Raw genomic sequence first — 6,706 nt, 5'->3', positions numbered from 1 at the left:
CAGGCTCCAGTATGTGCAAAACTCGGCTGCCAGGGTTCTCACCCGCACCAAGCCCTGGCAGCACATCACCCCCACCCTCATCCACCTCCACTGGCTTCCGGTCAAGTCCCGCATCACCTACAAGATCCTCCTCCTCACCTACAAATCCCTCAATGCCCTGGCTCCTCAGTATCTATCTAACCTCCTCCACCCTTACACACAGTCCCGGAACCTTCGATCCTCAGGCACGGGTCAGCTCTCCATCCCTCACACAAAAATGCGAACTTTTGGGGACAGAGCCTTCAGTGTGACAGCCCCCACACTTTGGAACTCTCTCCCCATAGAGCTCTGCAACACACCATCTCTGGACACCTTCAAAAAACACCTCAAAACTCACCTCTTCACCAAAGCCTATGTCCTCTAGCTACTGTTGCATTTGTTATGTTTATTTATGTCTTTGTTAAGCGTCCTTGGGTTTCATGAAAGGCGCTATATAAATCCTAGCTATTATTATTATTATTATTATTATTAAGGTAAACAACTGCAAATAAGTTAATATAGCAATAAAATGTTATAAACATATAGCCCACCTGCTTCAGTAGTGTTGGCATACCTTAACTCCAACCATGACATCAAACATAAATAATAGGATTATTTTATAATAACACAGTCACACACAGTCACACACACACACACACACACACACACACACACACACACACACACACACACACACACACACACACACACACACACACACACACACAGAGAGCCAGGCTTGTAAAATGACAACTGTTGGCTTTTATTGGCTATGGAGACCACAACTGTTCTGCAAACCCCACAGGCTTATTATGACGGAAGTCACACTCAGAATTGTAGGAGTGTTTGTGTGTGCGTGTCTCTGAGTTCGCCGGATAATTTTTAGGATAAGATGACGCAGGTCAGGCTTTCCGGTTCCGGTTCTGGAACTACATATTTGAGACAACTTGATGAACTGAAATGAACACAATTTTGAAACGTGTTATCTTGAAAGGCAAAAAGACCACTAGGTTGCATTACTCTCTCCTATTATATTTTCTTGGGAACTTTATTTTAACCTTCATTTAACAGTAATTGAATCTAAATTAAAATAACAAAGCAAATGCTATAGGTTAGCAATAGCTGAAGGTAACATAGCCTGACCATGCTCTTGTTAGCTAACTTCACTTACTTTGATTCAATTGCTGAGAAATTAATTCCAGTGACTTTGAAAATGAAATAACTATACGCTGGTGACGCGGTTCGATAGAAAGAGAACGATATCAAATGCTGTGACTCCAGAGAGTAGAGTTAAGGTTTGCTAGCTAAAGTTAGCTGAAAGCGTTAGCATGCATGTTCGCCACATGCGGTTAACAACAAGTCACATTATCAATGCAGTGATCTTTCCAGCCCGCTTCCTGAATCTGGAGGTGTACAGGATGGAGGGCAGGCTGGAACCAATAGTTCTCTCTGCAGATCTGACGATCCGCTGTCGTCTGACTCTGTCCTGTTTGGTGGCCGATCCAAACCACACACTGATGGAAGAGCAGAGGACAGACTGGATGATGGCGGAGTAAAACAGGATCAGCAGCTCCTGAGGCAGGTTGAACTTCCTGAGCTGGTCCCGGGAGATTGTGGATCCCAGAAACCTGAAGGACTCCACCGCAGACCAGCTGTTCAACCTCCCGTCTGTACGCAGACTTGTCACCGTTCCTGATGAGGCCGATGACCGTTGTGTCGTCTGCGAATTTCAGGAGTTTAAAAGATGGGTCCCATGAGGTGCAGTCGTTGGTGTAGAGGGAGGAGAGCAGAGGGGAGAGCACACATCCCTGGGGGCGCCAGTGCTTATGGTCCGGGTGCTGGATGTGATTTTTCCCAGCCTCACCTGCTCCGACCTGTCTGTCAGGAAGTTTGTGATCCACCGACAGGTGGGGGCTGGCACAGTGAGCTGGGGGAGTTTAGATTTAAGAACTCTCCGGGATGATGGTGTTGAATGCAGAGCTGAAGTTCACAAACAGAACCCTTACATATGACCCTGGGGAGTCGAGGTGTTGCAGCATATGGTGCAGTCCCATATTGACTGCATCATCCACCATCATTCAACTGTATATACAAAGAACAGTACATTACTGTTGAGAAATTCTTGTATTTTTACAGCAATTTGTTACAGTGTAGCCCTCGCAGCAGTGGTGGTGTTAAGGCGCACAGCAAAAGGCGCACAGCAAAAGCCGCACAGCAAAAGTGTTGTGAATATTCGCAACACTCTTGATGTGAACACAGCTTTAGACTTTGCCATGATTATGGTCTTGAATTCCTCATATGTAGTCATGATCATCTCCTGCTCCTCAGCGGAGAAAAAATAGGCTCTTCCTTTGAGTTTATTTGCCATTGTACTGTTAGAACAACATGGATTAGGTGCTCGACGCTTCTCCCTTTTGAAGAGGAACAGGCACGCGCAATTATCCAGATGACTGACGCCTGGTTCGAATTCACAAGACTGTTTGATCAGCCTTTGAGAAACCGAGATAGCCTGACGTCAATCATCGGGGTAATTTAAGGTGGATAATAGGACATTTGATCGACTTAATTGAACCACGTACGAGGAGCGGGGCCCAGTTCTCAGTTAGCCACAACAAATTATGATTCCCGACAAAAATGTAATAATGAATATTCACTTCAAATAATAAAAGGCCAATCTTCTTGTGATTATCACACAATGATAAATATTATAAAAGTTACAAAAGAAAGAAAAAACATGTCACAGGGGAAAAGCCAAACACCACTAGTTGCATACCAAATAAAGTTGGGAGCAGTCATTTCAGTTGTGCAGGAAAGTAAATATCCTGTTCATATTCTGCATAGACAGTATTACGTAACGGTTGAGCCACTTCCAAAACCTTAGTAATACATTTCGCAGTTTAAATTAATCTTAATTTTTTTATTTACACACGTTTAGATCAATCAATTTGCCAGTTTCTTTTTTATTCCCCCTTTAAGTAGCTTCAAGATTGGAAAAGTAATCTTATTCCACAACATCATATATTGTCTTTATCATCTTCTCCCAACTGTTCATTGGATATGATGTTACTTTTATACTTTTTATATGGCACCATTCCACCAAATTGATTCTTTTCCATACTATTTTCAGCTAACTTCCCCCAAACTCACGGTCTTTGCGAAACTAGAATTTAGAGAATGTTTTGTTGGTTTGAACCAAGCTGTTTGGAAGGACTGCGCCCTCAAGCAGAGTTGAAAAGCCCCAAAGCAATCATCTAGGAGTAGGTCCTCAGGGTAAAACAACATTATACCTATAGGAAGCGACACAAAAGGTTGCTCAGAAAAAGTAGCTTAAATACATTGTACAAATACAGCATATTGTCAATCATAGTGGCCAATCGGTAAAATTACAATTTCCGGGTCCAGCATGTTACACTATAGTGCCCAAAAGGACTTTTACCCATGAACTTACATTGGGAAAGTAACGTCTGTAACTCAAGGGCTTTTTTTTTTAGGTAAATCAACTTCAATACTCCTAAATCATTAGGTCCTAAAAGTTTGTAAATGCACTAATAGCTGAATCACAGTTCATGTGGATGAGCCTGAGAACGAGACTGGGCCGAGGGCTGGGAGGCGGGGTTAAAGGAAAGTGTATAAGTGTTATAACCTGAAATATAACCTTTTTTTGTTTCATGCGCCACTGAGCAACTTTCATAGGAATGAATTCATGCATACATGATTCACACTTTCAGCTGATACAGAGCATAATACATATTATATTGGGGTTCTGCTTGTGCCCAGTTGATAAATGTTGGTCCAATATTCACTCTACTTTTAGCTTTTGGTTTGTTGTCCGCTAACTCTTGAGAAAATTGAGTTGAGCTTAAACAGTGAGCTAGCGAAGTTAGTAAACTCATTAGCCTGGAGGGTTTTTATTATTTTTAAGAACTGAACAGTAGAGAGAAAGAAGGTGTCCCCGTTTGTCCGGAATTGTCATGATTTCAAGCTGGGAGTTAAAAACACTAAAATGTGCCGTTTTTCAACAGTCACTAACACATTTTCCATGTGTCCATGTTAAGGCTATTGCGTTAACACTTGTGTCAGTTTGCTAACGGTTAGCTGTCATGCCGAACAGGAAGTCAGTCTTTTCTAAAGAACCCCGTGGGTTGCTTACTCCTTCCTTTGTAAAGCGAGTTAGCAAGTTAGCGGTTAGCTTACTCGCAAGTATATTAATGATGTTGCCGAGCTTCTAGAAACAAACATTTCGCAAAGACATGCAGATTTATTTGGTCTGATCACTTTTTGTACTGACCTCTTAAAGGTGAGTCGAGTTGCAGAGTCGGTTAATTATCAGATTTCTTACATTTTAAATCACGCATTGTGACCCATTGTTAAAAAAAAAAATTTTAAAAGAAAAAAAAGATGAGTTCAGCTGGAATCACCCTTCAAATATTCTTCAGCTCGATTGATCAACGTTTGACAGAAAAGCTTGCGAACACAAATCAGTTCTTTGGGTAACCTCTTAACCGAGAGGCGGAGGCCCACGATAACAATAACGCTTTAGTATGTGAGCTGGAAGGAATCTGGCCGTTCTCCCCCTTTGCCTTTAACAAGATTGGTGTATTGCAGCATTCTCTGGAAAGGAGGGGTGAAGAGGATAGTGAAGGAGAGGAGGGAAGGAAAGGGTGGATGAGGAAAAGGGGGAGATGATAGATGGAGGAGAGGAGGTACTGCAGCAGAGAAAGAGAGTGATTTTAATCAATTTAAGTGCCTCAAATCTGACCTGTCTCCCCTCTCTTCTCTGCTCAGGGTACATTAAAACACACACACACACACACACACACACACACACACACACACACACACACACACACACACACACACACACACACACACACACACACACACACACACACACACACACACACACACACACACACACACACACACACACCTCATGCTGTCATGCAGTTGTAGGGGATCTGTTACAAAGGTGAAATAGGACAACGTTTTGTCTTGCCTTCATTCCACCTTCATACCTTTGCCACCAGGTTTTTAATTGGCACGTCTCATGTAAATATAGATATAGATTTATATGTGTTATGTATCTATGTTTGTTTTTTTACATCATTCATACAGACCAAAACGGCAATATGACATGTCATGGTTGTCAGTTGTCATGGGAATGTTTTCTGTCTGATTGATTACGGTAATATATATCGTATGTGTATGCAGCCTCCTCCATCTAATGGAGTCTTGATTCAGTGCACCATGCATCTCTATGTTTCACTACAAACTTCAACATTATTGACCACTGGCAGACAACAGCGTTGGTAAAATAAACACGTATGGATAAAGTGATACACTTGGTAAACTATATCTTCCCTTTAGTGTCTTAGCTATATACCAGCAACCCTCCAAGTGGTTGCTTTTTTAATTTAACAGAAAAAAATACTGCATTCTCTTTCTGCATCTTGGGCACGAAATAATCTCCAAACATATCTTAGATTAGACATTTCCCTGGAGGCCAGAGGCTTGTGGTTGTGTTTCTTGAGAGTCCACAGTGTTATAGATGTGTCTTTTCTATTTTTATTGTCAGTGGTTGTATATCATGTTTTAATCTTTTAATGGATTGTGATTTTGTGTGGCCGCTACCATAGTCAGGTCGCTTGATCTAAACAGGACTGGCTGGCAAAATAAAGGTAAAATAAATAAATTAAATGAATTCTTCCATAGTTTTAAGGTTGCCCTGTTATAGTCTACAATTGTCATAAAACATTAGAAACACCTTCCACTATTATACATTTTATCTTCATTTGGTAGAAAAAGCGTTTTTCATATTGCAAAATTGCAGTTCGACTACCTGCAGTCGAGCGATTGAGACCCGTCATCTGCTAATGACTGAGTTGTTGCCCTTCACTAAATGCATTGCTGCAACATACAGTCAACCCCGGGAGGTGGGCAATGACAAGTGTGCATCAGTTGGCAATGTAGACCCATCAAAAAGTGCACAGTTTGGCTGTTTCCCAATGGACGTAAATTATGGTTTCACTGAGTAGCTGCTCCTCTCTGATTAAAGCTGTGTTAGAACTGGAGCCAGCAGCAGGACTATTTGACATTGTGAACACACACACATAGGAATTTGCAGCCAGTTCCTCCTACCCTGTTGAAGTAATCTCATTCTGTCCCTCTCTTCTTGTTCTTGTTCTTGTTCTTGTTCTTCTTCTTGTTCTTCTTCTTCTTCTTCTTCTTCTCCTCCTCCATCCCTCTCTCCTCTCGTTCTCTCCATTACAGTGTCTCAGCATAATGGCAAACAGCTCTCAGAAAATGAAGGAGTCATTGCAGCGCCACTGGTTGTATATTACATAATCAATGTGGTCTGCCCTAAAAGTGCAGACACTGTTCATTGTCATCCACGCTGCGGCACGCAACAATCTATCCATCTGCTAAATGGCTGACCACACATTTATCTAGCTGTTGATGGTGGAGTAGAAACTGGATCCATCTGCTTTACGTCTTTGATTTGAATTACTGTGAAGAGACACTGTAAACCCATAACCTGCCAGTGTTCACACTTAAATATTAAATACATGAAACATAAATTACAAGAACGCTTTGAAAAGAAAGGTTTTATAGAATATTTGTGTCATCAAACCAACTGAAGTAGGAAGATGATGTCCCCATTCTTAATCACGAGGCTAGGCAAGATGAG

This window comes from Taurulus bubalis (assembly GCF_910589615.1).
Source record: "Taurulus bubalis genome assembly, chromosome: 3".
NCBI lineage: Eukaryota > Metazoa > Chordata > Actinopteri > Perciformes > Cottidae > Taurulus > Taurulus bubalis.
Note: the sequence above shows the minus strand (reverse complement) of the source record.